Here is a 16,681-nt window from a genome sequence, read left to right on the forward strand (position 1 = left end):
TTTCCTTCAACAGTGGCAATGGCATATGTGAATGTGACCAAACAGATGCCTACCCAAGCCACTAAACCAAAAGTTTCAAACTCAAAAACAAAAACAAAGAAAGCCCCCTCTAATTTCTCTCAACAGAAATCAGTTGCAAAAACTATTAAACACAAAGAGGGGAGTGTGAAGGAGAGTGAGCAAGGTGAGAGACAGGGTAAAAATCAAAGAAACCCTAAGGATAAGGCTGGTGAGATTAGTGTACCTAAGCCTAGCCACACCACAGTTTCCCAACAAACCGTGGTTGTTAATAAGGAAATAAGCTCAACTCTAGTTCCATCCTCCCAAAAGGATGTTACTGTTGAAACAAGCTCTCAACCAGAAGCACGGGCCAAGAGGGTTAGGGACACAAGTTCACCACAGACTTATGCTAGAAATAAAATATCTAAAACCCTTGGGGATGCATAGGGCACACACACAGTGCAAACTGAAGCTAAAGACTCAATCACTGCACCATCTCAAAGTCAACTTGATGTGGCTCCAATAAATGTGGAGTCACAGCCAAAATCTTTAACAATAGAAGCACCTGAAACACCAAACTCACCCACACACTCACTGGATGTAGACATGATTAATACATCACTTCCAAATTCTCCATCTTTAAAACTGTTGGAGAATCCAAAATCCAAGCAAGTGAGCATCATCTTTTAGATGATTTGTTGGCTCACTTGCCAATTCTTTCTGAGTCTATTGAGACATGTGCGCCTAAATTTTCATCAAACTGCATAGAGTCTACAATAGTCTCCATTCCAAACTCATTCATTTTTCTATCTCGACGGATATTAATCATACATTGACAAGTGATTGTCCTTCAATGGATGTGCTTTACAGCAGTCATCCATTGATACTTCAAACTACTACTTCAACGGATGTTCTTCATCCGTTGACAATTACTGCACAACTTCAAATCCCAACAATTGTCACAAGTGCGGATGACTTAGTAGTATCTCAATCACTCTTAGGACTGAGAGCATGGAGTGAAATGAGTGAGAGGCTGGGTTGCTCCCAAGCAAAAGGAGAGGTAATGAGTGAAACTATGCAGACCATTTCTTCAGGTCTGGCAAAAGTGAGTGAGGGGAGTCCCACCTTAGATGGTGAAGGTGAAGGTGTGAGGGTGGGAAGCTAAGGGGAGCCCTTGATGCAACAAAAGAGAGATTATGAGATTAATGCAGGTACATGAGTGATAAGGGTGGACACCATTTCTAGTGAGACAATGAATGTCAGTGATGCGGAAAGGGAGAGACTATTTCAGCAAGAATGTCAAGCTGTCATAGATTCTATCTCCCTAGATGCTGAGATATTTACTCATCCTGTTACAGCTTATCAAACTCTAGCTATACAGGGTAATGAGGAGACTGAAAAGATGCTCAATCTAGTGCACATAACTGCTTCTCTACAAAGAGCAAATGATGCAATCACTGCTATGCCATCCAATGCTGGGAGTGATTTTGAACTGGCCGAAGACTCTTTTGGGGATGCTGGTGGGGATGATGAGGAAGAAAGCATGAGACGCAGACATTCCGTCCTAGATGCTAACTGATAAGTGGCATTTTATACCACTTATAGCGTCTCATAACAGCTTGAATTGGTGTCTTGGACTCAAGTATTTTGTGTATTTGATGTGTTTTCTAGTATTTTTGCATTTCAGGGTATAACTTGCTTAGATAGGTGGTTTTCATCAAATAAAGCTTAAGGAAGTACTTGGAATCAGTCCATGGGTGATGAGCGAAGAAATTAGCAAAAATGGGAGCAAAATAAAGTATTTTCCAGAAGGGTAGCACGCGACCGCGCGCTAGGAGTAGGCAACCGCGTGCCAGCAAGCGGCCGCGTGGAGGCAGTAGGCGACCGCGTGCGTACGGAATTTCAGGATCTTGATTTTATTAATTCAAGTACAACTGGGCTTCTGTTGGCGCTGATTCTCTTGGGCTATTATATAAACAATCTGGGAAGACGTTTTCAACAAGAAGAAACGAGAACAAGGAGAGCGAAGGCAAGAAGATTGAGAAGACCGTTTTAGCTCGTAACAACGAAGAAGAGGAAGCATTCGTTTATCTTGTGATTCTTTTAATTTGTTGTAACTATGGATGCTAGTTTTCTTTATGCTTTGAACCTTAATACTCTTGTGATGTACTTCATTATTTATTAAGTATTTTTTCAACTTTATATCGTTGTTATTATCATGCTTTCATATGAACTCATGGTGACGATGAGTTCTATTATGGGCTAATCGTGATCATGGGATTCTAGCGGATTCACTATGGATTTCTTTAGTTAATTGTTTAATACCTTGGTATGTGGTAATTGTATGATATCTAGTATAGGTTGTGCTTATTCGTCTTATATGCATCGCGAACATGTAAGATAGCTTGTTAATCTCTTGTGAAGTGACAATGGATCTTGAGGTTCAGAACTTGTCATGCTAGCATAGGTTCATGTGTTATAAGCATGATTAGTGGGTAACTCTAACCATTTTACTTGCCCTGTATAATCATCATGAATAACTTGTGCTTAAATCATTATGTTGTTAAATTCTATAGACATATAGGGTCTCAACATAATTGGTGCCTATTCAACTTCTATCTAATTTATGGATGCTTGGTAGAATGGTATTCGTACAACAAAAGTTGGCGTTTATCAGTTTCGTGTATTCGATTAATATCATCACCATTACATGCTAAGGTTAATAACAATAACTATTGAATGAAGTAGTAATGAAGTTAGGATCTCATGTGTGTTTAATATTGTTAATTCAAGTGTTTAATTCTCGTAGTTAATATTAGTTAACCAATCTTAATTGTTATTATCTTGGCATTGAAGAATAATCATACATTGGTGAGTAAGTGTAATTAAATATAATTAATCAGAGTCTCTGTGGGAACGAACTAGAAATCATTATATATTACTTGCGAACGCGTATACTTGCGTGAATTATTGAGCGCATGCTTTATGCCTAACAAGTTTTTGACGCCGCTGCCGGGGACTCGGTGTTAATTTGTTTAGTTTATGTACTTGCCATCGGTGGTCATTAGGATTCATTGATTAAAAATGTTACTTACTGCTTCTGGTTGTGTTCCAGGTACTCTAGCGAGCGTTTATGCAAACACGTTCTCGCACTCGCAAGAGAAATCTGGATAAAACTGAGGAAACAAATAAAGCTCTTGACTTTCTGGAGAAGACAGTTTTTGAAGATTCGGATAAAGAGAGTGAAAAGAAAGAACCTAAAATAATGGGTGATCGTCTAGCTCAAGCTGATCAAGCTCTTATGGATTTTCTCGGCCTAAAATTGATGACATTCAGTCAAGCATCATTAAACCGGCTATTGAGGCCAATACTTTTGAAATCAAGTCGGGCACTATTCAGATGGTGCAGAATTTTGTTTCTTTCGGAGGGGCTGCGACTGAAGATCCCAACATGCATATCAGGAATTTTGTCGAGATCTGTAGTACTTTCAAATATAATGGTGTTACTGATGAGGCTATCAAGCTGAGGCTTTTCCCATTCTCTCTGAGGGATAAAGCTAAGGACTGGTTACATTCTTTACCAGCTGGGTCCATCACTACTTGGCAAGATCTTGCGCAAAAGTTTCTGGTGAAGTTCTATCCAATGGCCAAAACTGCAGCTATGAGGAGTGCTCTTACTCAGTTTTCGCAGCAACCAGGAGAATCTATGTGCGAGGCTTGGGAGCGCTAAAATGAGATGTTGAGAAAGTGTCCGCATCATGGTATGCCTGACTAGATGGTGATCACTGGTTTCTATAATGGTTTGGGGGTCCAATCTCGACCCATGATCGATGCAGCTTCTAGAGGCGCCTTGTGGGCCAAAAGATATACTGAGGCCTATAATCTCATTGAAACTATGACTGCAAACGAGTATCAAAACCCAACTCAAAGGATGATGCCTGGGAAGGTAGCAGGTATTCTGGAAGTCGATGGAGCTATAGTTATTGCAGCGCAGCTCAAGGCGCTGTCTATGAAGGTCGATTCTTTGACCAACTATGGCGTAAATCAATTATCTAGTGTCTGTGAGCTGTGTGCAGGCTCTCATGCTACGGATCAGTGTTCTCTTGTTAATAAATCTGTTCAGTATGTGAACAATTTTCAGAGACCGCAGCAGCCTGTGCCCGCTACTTATCATCCAAATAACAGAAATCATCCCAATTTCAGCTGGAGCAATAATCAGAATGTTGTTCGGGAACCATATCATCAAGCTGCAAATAAACAGTTTAACCCACCTGGATTCCAGCAACCTCAACAAATTGCTCAAAGGCAACCATACCCTCAACAAGGAGGTGTTGCTCCACCTTCTAGTGCTGATTTTGAGGAGTTAAAGCTGTTGTGCAAAAGTCAGTGTAATAACCCCAAAATTTTGAACTTTTTTGTAACCCTTATGAATAGTGTTTTTGCTGATATTGCTGAATAAGAAAACTTTTCATGCCACACTATGTAGGGGTTCTTTTATAGATATTCTGAGATTTTATTGGTATTTTATATGATATATAAGTGTATGTAAAGATCGTCAGAATCCAAATTCGAACACTTTGATTTTCCCGAAAATTCACCAAATACCGAAAGAATTGAGTATAAGGTAACAGGATAAAAAGGATTTAAATTAAAGGATTATAAGAGAGGATCATAAAAAGGAATTTAATGTATTGAGAAAGGTTAAGGGAACCCAAGTAATAAGATCCCGGTTATGATCCCTCAAACGATAAACGAAAACGAAAGTTAAGCGAACCGTATAACAAATCAGCGGTCATTAGCCAAGTAATTATAAGCTAATCAAAGAGGTTAGTGATGATGATGTCATCAAACCAATAATAAGAGGACAAGTGTGGGAGGATGACATAACAAGGTGACATAAGCATGACCAAAGCAAAGTGTGTTGTTGGTTGATTAAGAACCACACAAAAGTTACCATGGTTAAAAGTAATAAATCAAAACAAAAACCAAAAAAACAACCAACCAACAATTCATTTCACCAAAACACAAGTTGACTTCCCCTTTTTGCAAGCAAAGCTCTCGGCCTTTTGCATTATTTCAAGAAGGAAAATTCAAAATCTAAGATCCAAGCCTTGTTAATTAGTGAGGTAATTATCTAATACTCCTTATGCATAGATATAGCTATCCTATAAGTTTGAGCTTCAAATTCATTTACAATTTCTTCCTAAAAATCATGGAAGAAGAGGGTGAATAGTGTTTTTCAAGAACTTAAATTTTTGTTCTTGAGTTTTTGTTTAGATTAAGCTTGGATAAGGACTTTTAAGGGTGATTCCAAGCTAATTACTTGATTCTCCACTCTCCATGGAAGGTATAACCCCTCAAAACCCTAAATTTACTTTGAGTATTAGGTTTAGTTTTGTTGTTATAGTTCATGAGAGGCTTGATTGTTGTGTATGTAGAGAGTAGTTGGTTTTGTGATGTTTTTGGAGTTGTAATTCTTGGATTATTGATTAATGAACTTAAGTATAGTTTTAATTCATATTTGAGAATAATATAAATTGGAGAACTTGAGGTGTTGGGGCTTTTGTAGTGAGTTATGTGTGAAGTTTGGTTGTATGGTTGAATTGGGGATGGTTTGTGGTTGAATTGGAGTAGAATAGAAATTGGTAATCGCGTAAACATAGCCGTCGTAATGTCCGAATTACTTTAGACTGTTTTGTTCTTAAACATCAGAACCCGAGAACTCACTGTTAGGTTTTGACCATTGCCATGATTAGATAGTTCATGTTATGAGCTTCGTTTTGATATGTGGTTCATTTGAATCCGATGTACGGTTTAGGAGAAACGACTGTTCTAAGTAACTGCGTTTCGCGAACGAACCATTACCCCTCGCCTTACTTTGAAACATAGGTTAAAGACCTTAAAGGACTAATTGGAGTATGAATCATTTATGTAAAGTGTATTAGGGAGTTGGTAAGGCACTTGCGAAAGAATCGCCTTAAAACCCTTAATGGTTAATTTATTAAAAATGGTGGAGTCGAGGGTACTCGAGCGACTTAAGTGAACCGTTAAGCGCAAAAGCGAGTGTTAGAGTTTAATTGGTTAAAGTATAGATTCATAAGCGACTTTGGTTTAATTCCAACTTATATGTTGTTTATAGGTTACCAGACTCGTCCCAAGCCATTTGTCACCCCCAGTTGCTCAGGCAAGTTTTCTACCTGTTATACTGTTGTTGTGATGTAAATATATGTATATGCATTATCTTGTGATAAGTGCATGATTGTTATTAGCAAATCTTGCGATATATTGGAGCATATGATATGGTATATATGCATGTCTGTTTCGTAATCTTGATATCTAATTATTGATTCAATTTCTTTTTAGTTGCATAATACCTATGCTAGAGATAAGCAGTAGTTGCGTATACCCTGAGTATAGGGGACCCAAAGGTGAACATTTTCTAAAACCGTGAGTCGATGTTCCCGAGTATAATATATATATATAGATATAGTTTTCAAAACTATTAATCGAATAAGGTTTATTCGATAACTTTATTTTATTTATGAATATTATTTTGAATATTCATTCGAGGGCTTATGACTCCGTTTATTTTATTAATGAATATTATTTGAATATTCATTCGAGGACTTATGACTCCGATTATTTACTAATTATTTTTCTTTATTTTATTAAAGAATAATGTGTCGATAATCAAACTCACTTTAATTATTCAAATAAAGATATTACTTTCGTATAAGTATATCTTTGGTTCTTTAATATTCATTTCAAGTATAAGTTTTACAACTTCTACTTCAATTATTTTTATAAAGATTATTCTTTATGGGAATATTATTTAAATAATAATATTCGGATATTTTCTAATATATCGGGACTGATTTATTTTATTAAATCAGCATTACTCCAAACACTCTTTAAAGTGTTTTCGAGTCTTCAAAATGATTTTTAAAAGTTAGAGCGGATCCCAAAACTCATTTTTATATTTAAGATCTTCCTTTTAAAGGGAATTTAAATATTCGCTCAAAACCTGAGGGATCCGGCTCTGTGGTGTATTTTATGTTCGCAACAAGGTTGCTGCTTTGGTAAATGAATTGATTACTTACCCGACGTTCGGGAAGTAAGTCCATCTATTGAGTCGGCATAAGCAACATGGGCTCAGTGGGCGTCCATGCAAGTGTAAGTGGCTCAGTGGGAGTCCATCAAATGCGTAAGTGGCTGAGTGGCAGTCCAACATAAGGTCCTATTGCGGCCAGGGTGATGACCAGTGGGGAATTCGTCCATCTACTAGTAGAAAAGGTTACTTATTGGTATCTTTGCCTGATCATCAAGATATCGGGTTTATGCCAACATTCTTTTCCTTTCCAAAATTTATTGGATATTACAAACTCTGTTCATACTTTACATAACAGAGGTTTCCAGGAAATGTATAAAAGATATATATGTGGATATATATATCGGGACTGAATAAAGTATCAAAAATTGAATCTATTCAAGTCTTAACTTGTGGTCTCATCTATGGATGACTTTTTGAAACCTATAATACTCTGAACAGTGGTAGTTCAAGTAGCTTTATAAAATGGTATAAGTATAGAGAAGTATTTGGTAACTTCATCCCTTGTTTTGCTTATATCCAGTAAGTAATTTATCTTACACTTGATAAAGGTTTCCAGTAAGTTATCCATTTAGATACTTGCATTATTGTTTACTCTATATATTATCTTGCGATCTGTAATGCTCACTCTTGCTTCAATTCTTCATCACACAACAACAGTTATGAAAGATGGCCAGACTCAAGCAGACCCAACACAAGCGCGTGGGAAGCGTCCTGCGTCTTCCCATTGATGTTGTAGCTGCTATAGCTGCAGAGGTAGATCTATTGGTAGATCAGGCATTCTACTTTTGGGAACCAAATATTGTATAATTATAACTTGTGGAAGATAATGGCAAATAACTGTAAACTTATCAAGTAATCATTTTGGGATGTAATAACTTTTAAATTATGGATTCAAGGACTTGTACTTATTTCAATTTCATCTCTGAGACTATAACGGGTTGGGGTGTGTGTTAGTGTGGGGTCACAGCATGAGGTTATTTATTATTAATTAAGTTAAGTGATATTGTGGAAAGAAAGACCGTGACGACCCGGATCCCCGACCCCGGATCTGGGGGTGTTACAGAAATGGTATCAGAGCTAAGCGTCATAAACCTCAGAGATGATGCGACGATATAATAATAAACTCACAAAGATAATAAGAACTCTTGCCAAGTTCATGGTCGGACTACTTAAAGTAGCGCTGACAGTTAAAACCCTTACGGGAACCCTTATAAGTATCATGATAGTAACTTAGCTCGTTTAATGTATAGGCATATGAGATAGAGGACCCTGAGATGTTCGAGCGTGAGCATGATGACTGCTAGATGCCGAGGATCAGGAGGAGCCTGAGATGGAGGAGGATGAGGAGGACCCCTCAGTGGAGTTAGAGACAGAGGTTGTTGCTATTTCAGATGAAGAGGACCCAGATAAGGTCCCAGTAGCTGAGGAGCATGTCGGAGCTATAGTGGAGTATACTGGTACCCCTTTACCCTCACTCCCGGTGGTCAGAGCTCCTACCCCTCCACCACTATCTTGGAGCCCCTATGATGACAGCTCAGAGACCCATACTCCCGAGCCTAGGCAGACTGAGGAGGCACCCCCAGCGGCTCCGGATTCACCACCTCTCGACCCTGCCCATAGGCAGTCTTTGTTAGCTCACGACTATGTTCAGGATGTGCTGAGGACCCGAGTGGTTGTTGCTGAGGCCCGACTGGATGAGGTCAGGAGGGAGTTGGATGCGGAGAGGGCGGGCAGGCGTGCCCCAGCTTATGAGACTAGGGCTACTATACCCCGATCCTTGAGGAGGGAGCTGACGGGGATAAAGCTCACGTCCCGAGCGAGACTCCGATCGCTCCAGGGGGACAGGCATGGTAGGATCTCCAGGCGGCAGGCCGACTATATCTTCCGTCGTACGATGGAAAGGGTATGAGAGCTGACCCGCTCCGGTGTGTGATTCAGGACCGACGATGGGATAGTCTAGTTGTCTAGTTAGTCGAGGCCTTAGTAAGAGCCAATTTTCCGGGATAGTTGACTTGTATATAACATCCCTTTTTCTGACTAGACAGATAGACTCTTGTGTATCACTTTTGGGCAGATGGCTGTAGCACTGTTGTACTTTTGAACAGACCAAACTATGTATTTTTCGCATTATGTATATATTTGTTTCCTTTCAGTTCAGTTCCTTAGTGACGAGATCACTATTTTTATCATTATTATTACTGCACTTCTTTTAGAACTGTCATAATATAATAGAATTGCGAGATACATTCTCCCCATTATAGAACTGTGCAAGGCACAATGTTATGTATGATTGTGACCTAACGTTGAATTTCCCAAAAAAAAATTTTATTATCAGTATCATGCCGCTAAGAAAGATTGGAACTAGGGCGAACCCTGGATCTGAGGACCAGGGAAGCCATAACAGGACGATAGGAACCAGGAACACAGTGAAGAGGAAGACGAGGATTATGTTGAACAGGATGACTCCCTGTATGAAGAGGAGGAGGAAACATATGATGTTGAGGGATTTGAGATAGAGGCTGAAGAAGGAGAAACTGAGGTTGAGCAACCAGTACCAAACCCAGGCATGGATCCCATGGGCCAGTTTATGCAACTACTAAGGCAGAACTTGGAACGCCAACCCAACCCACCCCCTCAAGGAAATAACAATGCTGTGGCAAACTCTTTCAGGGCTTTTAAGTCCCTTAAGCCCCCTGAGTTCCACGGATCAGCCGACCCAGTTGAGGCAAGGGCGTGGCTAAAGGAAATGGAGAAATCCTTTGAGATTCTGAGTGCCGATGAGGCACAGAAGACTGTATTTGCTACCTACCTTCTGAAAGGAGAGGCCAACTACTGGTGGGAGGCCAAGAAAAATATGGAGACAAATACTATTATAACCTGGGAAAGGTTCAGTCAGTTATTTTTGGGAAAGTATTTCCCGAGGTTTATGGAAAACCAGATGGAGCTCAAGTTCTTGGAGCTAAAGCAGAGTAACTTATCTGTAGCAGAGTACGAAGCAAAATTTACTGAGTTATCAAGGTTTGTGCCAGAGTTTGTGAGCACCGAGGAAAAGAAAGATAGGAGGTTTCAGCAGGGACTGAAACCGTGGATTCAGAATAGGGTGGCAATCCTTGAGCTTACTGATTATGCCACCCTGGTGCAAAAGGCAACAATTGTATAAGCCGGAAGTGAACAGATGCAGAAGGAAAGAGAGAAGAAGGGAATAAAGAGGAAAAGTATGAGCATGGGTGGAGGTTCCGCAGGAAGGAGCTTCCCAACTAGATTTAATTGAGGAGCAGTGTCCCTACCGGGAAAGAGCACTGGGTTTAAGCGGCCAATGAGTGTGAATGTGAGCCAGAGCGGCCAGAAGTCAAGAATGTCCTATTCCAACCAATCTCGACCCCCATTGCCAGCCTGTAACACTTGTGGAAGGATGCATACTGGAGAGTGTAAAGAAAATCCAGTAACCTGCTTTAAGTGCGGTCGAGAGGGTCACTATTCAACTAAGTGCCCTTCATCAACCCCTGCTGTCATTCCAACCACCACTTGTCATCAGTGTGGACGCCCGGGTCATTGGAAGAGGGAATGCCCAATGAACAAACCAGCAGCTTTAGGAGCCAGCAGGGCTGCCTCCAATAAGCCACCTACCGCGAGGACTTTCAACATGACAGTCCAGGATGCTATGAAAGACTCAGATGTGATAGCAGGTACCCTTTCTCTAAATTCAGTCAGTGCAAACGTTTTATTTGATTCGGGAGCAACTAAATCTTTTATATCAAAGGACTTTGCGCGTAAATTAAGACTTAAGGCTGAACCCTTAATAAAACCCTTACAAGTAGAAATAGAAAATTATGAAGTTATTTCTGTTAACCAGATTCACCCCGCCTGTGAGTTAGGCATAAGGGAACAATCTTTTAGTGTTGATCTGATTCCTTTTAAATTAGGGGAGTTTGATGTAATTTTGGGAATGGACTGGCTATCTAGCAATGATGCTCAGATAGACTGTAAGGGGACGAAAGTTAAGTTGAATATCTCAGGAAAGAAAGAAGTCATATTTAGGGGAAAGAGGCAGACGCGGAAATTTTTGACCATGGCCCAGGCCAAAAGGATGCTATGAAAAGGAAATGAGGCTTACCTAGCCTATGTGGTGGACACGCAGAAGGAGGTGCCCAACTTATAAGATATTCCGGTAGTCAACGAGTTTGAAGATGTATTCCCACAAGACCTTCCGGGATTACCACCCGATAGAGTGATTGAATTTGCTATTGAGTTGGCCCCAGGGACGGCGCCAGTTTCAAAAGCACCTTACCGATTAGCCCCGTTAGAAATGAAGGAATTAGCTACTGAATTGCAGGAACTCTTGGATAAAGGTATGATAAGACCCAGTGTGTCTCCGTGGGGAGCACCAGTGTTATTTGTTAAGAAAAAGGATGGGAGCATGAGGCTGTGCATCGACTACCGAGAGTTGAACAAGCTAACCATAAAGAACAGGTACCTGTTACCTAGAATAGACGATCTGTTCGACCAGCTAAAGGATGTTGTTTATTTTTCCAAGATTGACCTGAGAACTGGATATCACCAGCTAAAGATTAAACCCGAAGATATTCTCAAGATCGCGTTCCGTACTAGGTATGGGCACTATGAGTTCTTGGTAATGTCCTTTGGATTAACCAACGCCCCAACGGCTTTCATAAATTTAATGAACAGAGTATTTAAGAAGTACTTGGACAAATGTGTGATAGTTTTTATCGATGATATTTTAATCTACTCAAGAACTGAGGCAGAACATGCAGAGCATTTGAGGATAGCTCTAGGAATACTCAGAGAGGAACAGTTATATGCCAAATTCTCGAAGTGTGAATTCTGGCGGAATGAAGTACAGTTTTTAGGACATGTGATCAATAAAGAAGGAGTATTGGTCGACCCCTCCAAGATAGAGGCGGTCTCAAATTGGGAAAGGCCAACCACACCTACGGAGGTAAGGAGTTTCATAGGATTGGCCGGCTACTATCGTAGATTTGTACAGGACTTTGCGAAGATCGCAGCCCCTTTGACACAACTTACTCGTAAGACAGAGAAGTTTGAATGGACGGAAAAATGCGAGAACAGTTTTCAAGAATTAAAGAAAAGGTTGGCAACGGCCCCGGTGTTGGCATTGCCAGACGGAAAAGGAGATTTTGTGATATATAGTGACGCGTCGCACAAAGGATTAGGGTGTGTGCTTATGCAGCATGGTAAGGTGATTGCGTATGCGTCGAGACAACTGAAGGAATACGAGATTAGATATCCTACTCATGACCTTGAGCTCGCGGCAATAGTTTTTGCCTTAAAGATTTGGAGGCACTACTTGTATGGAGAGAAGTGTGAGATTTTCACAGACCATAAGAGCCTCAAGTACATATTTACACAGAAAGAGCTCAACATGCGCCAGAGGAGATGGTTAGAGCTAATCAAGGACTACGATTGTGAGATTCTCTATCATCCGGGGAAAGCCAATGTGGTGGCTGATGCCCTTAGTAGAAAGGAAAGACTCAGAATGATAATGACTTCGGAAGAATTGATAAAGGATTTCGAGAGAATGGAAATAGAAGTAAAGGTAACCGGAACCGGAACTGAAAAGCTGTTTGAGATCTCGATGCAACCAGAGTTATTGGAAAAGATTAGATTGTGCCAAGAGAAAGTAATGAATGAAGGCAGATAATCAATGACTGGAGAAGAGATCCATACTGAGAGAGATGATAAAGGGATAATGAGGTACTCCTACCGGATTTGGGTTCCGAACATTCAAGAGCTTAATGACGAGATTTTGGATGAAAGCCATAGTTCAAGATATTCCATTCACTCGGGAAGCACCAAGATGTATAGGGATTTGAAGGAGTATTACTGGTGGTCCAACATAAAGAGGGACGTAGCAGAATGGGTAAGCAAATGTTTGACTTGCCAAAGAGTAAAGGCAGAGCACCAGAGACCCAGTGGACTTTTACGACCCCCGAAGATTCCCGAATGGAAATGGGAACAGATAGCCATAGATTTTGTTGTCGGTTTACCAAGGACGAAAGCCAACCATGATGCCATATGGGTGATTATAGACCGACTGACAAAGTCAGCTCATTTCATTCCTATCAATGAGAGATACACAGTCGATAGACTGGTGGACATCTACCTTAAGGAAATAGTGACGAGACATGGAGTCCCAGTGTCCATTGTCTCAGACCGAGACCCCAGGTTCAACTCCAGATTTTGGAGGAGCTTTCAAGAATGTGCGGGGACCAAGTTAAATAGGAGTACCGCTTACCATCCCCAGATGGATAGGCAGAGTGAAAGGACCATCCAGACACTAGAGGATATGTTGAGAGTCTACGCAATAGACTTTAAAGGAAGTTGGGATGATCACTTACCGTTGATCGAGTTTTCTTATAACAATAGCTTTCATGCTAGTATCGGAATGCCGCCTTATGAGGCCCTGTACGGAAGAAGGTGTCGATCTCCCTTATACTGGGATGAAGTAGGAGAGCGGAAGATGCTCGGACCCGAAGTGGTCCAAAGGACCAAAGACATGGTGGATCTTATCAGAGGACGGCTGGTAGCAGCCCAAGACAAACAGAAGAAATATGCAGACCTAGCCTGAAAGGACAAGGAGTATGAAGTAGGGGACTTAGTACTACTAAAAGTATCCCCTTGGAAGGGATTAATGAGGTTCGGAAAGAAAGGGAAACTAAGCCCAAGATACATTGGACCTTTTGAGGTACTAAGACGGATTGGAAAGTTGGCTTACGAGCTAGCCTTACCCCCGAATCTACAAAAAGTTCATAATGTGTTCCATGTGTCAATGCTAAGGAAGTATCATCAGGATGCCAGGCACATAGTGGAGTACGAGCAGGTGGATATGCAACCGGATCTGACTTACGTGGAAAGACCAGTAAAGATTATGGATAAGAAGGAGCAGGTGCTTCGGAACAAAGTAATCAAGCTAGTCAGAGTGCTATGGCAGAATCATAATGTGGAAGAATCCACTTGGGAACTAGAGAGCGCAATGCTAGAAAAGTATCCCCATTTGTTTTCTATTTTATTCCGAGACGGAATCCTTTTAAGGAGGGGAGACTGTAATAACCCCAAAATTTTGAACTTTTTTGTAACCCTTATGAATAGTGTTTTTGCTGATATTGCTGAATAAGAAAACTTTTCATGCCACACTATGTAGGGGTTCTTTTATGGATATTTTGAGATTTTGTTGGTACTCTATATGATATATAAGTGTATGTAAAGATCGCCAGAATCCAAATTCGAACACTTTGATTTTTCCCGAAAATTCACCAAATACCGAAAGAATTGAGTATAAGGTAACAGGATAAAAAGGATTTAAATTAAAGGATTATAAGAGAGGATCATAAAAAGGAATTTAATGTATTGAGAAAGGTTAAGGGAACCCAAGTAATAAGATCCCGGTTATGATCCCTCAAACGATAAACGAAAACGAAAGTTAAGCGAACCGTATAACAGATCAGCGGTCATTAGCCAAGTAATTAGAAGCTAATCAAAGAGGTTAGTGATGATGATGTCATCAAACCAATAATAAGAGGACAAGTGTGGGAGGATGACATAACAAGGTGACATAAGCATGACCAAAGCAAAGTGTGTTGTTGGTTGATTAAGAACCACACAAAAGTTACCATGGTTAAAAGTAATAAATCAAAACAAAAACCAAAAAAACAACCAACCAACAATTCATTTCACCAAAACACAAGTTGACTTCCCCTTTTTGCAAGCAAAGCTCTCGGCCTTTTGCATTATTTCAAGAAGGAAAATTCAAAATCTAAGATCCAAGCCTTGTTAATTAGTGAGGTAATTATCTAATACTCCTTATGCATAGATATAGCTATCCTATAAGTTTGAGCTTCAAATTCATTTACAATTTCTTCCTAAAAATCATGGAAGAAGAGGGTGAATAGTGTTTTTCAAGAACTTAAATTTTTGTTCTTGAGTTTTTGTTTAGATTAAGCTTGGATAAGGACTTTTAAGGGTGATTCCAAGCTAATTACTTGATTCTCCACTCTCCAAGGAAGGTATAACCCCTCCAAACCCTAAATTTACTTTGAGTATTAGGTTTAGTTTTGTTGTTATATTTCATGAGAGGCTTGATTGTTGTGTATGTAGAGAGTAGTTGGTTTTGTGATGTTTTTGGAGTTGTAATTCATGGATTATTGATTAATGAACTTAAGTATAGTTTTAATTCATGTTTGAGAATAATATAAATTGGATAACTTGAGGTGTTGGGGCTTTTGTAGTGAGGTATGGGTGAAGTTTGGTTGTATGGTTGAATTGGGGATGGTTTGTGGTTGAATTGAGTAGAATAGAAATTGGTAATCGCGTAAACATAGCCGTCATAATGTCCGAATTACTTTAGACTGTTTTGTTCTTAAACATCAGAACCCGAGAACTCACTGTTATGTTTTGACCATTGCCGTGATTAGATAGTTCATGTTACGAGCTTCATTTTTATATGTGGTTCGTTTGAATCCGATGTACGGTTTAGGAGAAACGACCGTTTTAAGTAACGGCTTTTCACGAACGAACCATTACCCCTCACCTTACTTTGAAACATAGGTTAAAGACCTTAAAGACTAATTGGAGTATGAATCATTTATGTAAAGTTTATTAGGCAGTTGGTAAGGCACTCGCGAAAGAATCGCCTTAAAACCCTTAATGGTTAATTTATTAAAAATGGTGGAGCCGAGGGTACTCGAGCGACTTAAGTGAACCGTTAAGCGCAAAAGCGAGTGTTAGATCTAATTGGTTAAAGTATAGATTCATAAGAGACTTTGGTTTAATTCCAACTTATATGTTGTTTATAGGTTACCAGACTCGTCCCAAGCCATTTGTCACCCCCAGTTGCTCATGCAAGTTTTCTACCTGTTATACTGTTGTTGTGATGTAAATATATGTATATGCATTATCTTGTGATAAGTGCATGATTGTTATTAGCAAATCTTGCGATATATTGGAGCATGTGATATGGTATATATGCATGTTTGTTTCGTAATCTTGATATCTAATTGTTGATTTAATTGCTTATTAGTTGCATAATACCTATGCTAGAGATAAGCAGTAATTGCGTATACCCTGAGTATAGGGGACCCAAAGGTGAACATTTTCTAAAACCGGGAGTCGATGTTCCCGAGTATAATATATATATATATAGATATAGTTTTCAAAACTATTAATCGAATAAGGTTTATTCAATAACTTTATTTTATTTATGAATATTATTTTGAATATTCATTCGAGGGCTTATGACTCCGTTTATTTTTATTAATGAATATTATTTTGAATATTCATTCGAGGACTTATGACTCCGATTATTTACTAATTATTATTCTTTATTTTATTAAAGAATAATGTGTCGATAATCAAACTCACTTTGATTATTCAAATAAAGATATTACTTTCGTATAAGTATATCTTTGGTTATTTAATATTCATTTCAAGTATAAGTTTACAACTTCTACTTCAATTATTTTTATAAAGATTATTCTTTATGGGAATATTATTTAAATAATAATATTCAGATATTTTCTAATATATCGGGACTGAT

The 16,681-nt window shown here is 39.4% G+C and overlaps 1 non-coding gene across 1 annotated transcript; it reads right to left on the reverse strand.

Moving 5' to 3' along the window:
- Positions 1–3,657: 3,657 nt before the first annotated feature.
- LOC141694444 (small nucleolar RNA R71) lies at positions 3,658–3,764 on the reverse strand. The gene has a single exon (XR_012563750.1). It is a non-coding gene; the product is annotated as a small nucleolar RNA R71 (small nucleolar RNA).
- Positions 3,765–16,681: the final 12,917 nt, after the last annotated feature.

This window comes from Apium graveolens, chromosome 10 (genome assembly GCF_009905375.1).
Source record: "Apium graveolens cultivar Ventura chromosome 10, ASM990537v1, whole genome shotgun sequence".
Lineage (NCBI taxonomy): Eukaryota > Viridiplantae > Streptophyta > Magnoliopsida > Apiales > Apiaceae > Apium > Apium graveolens.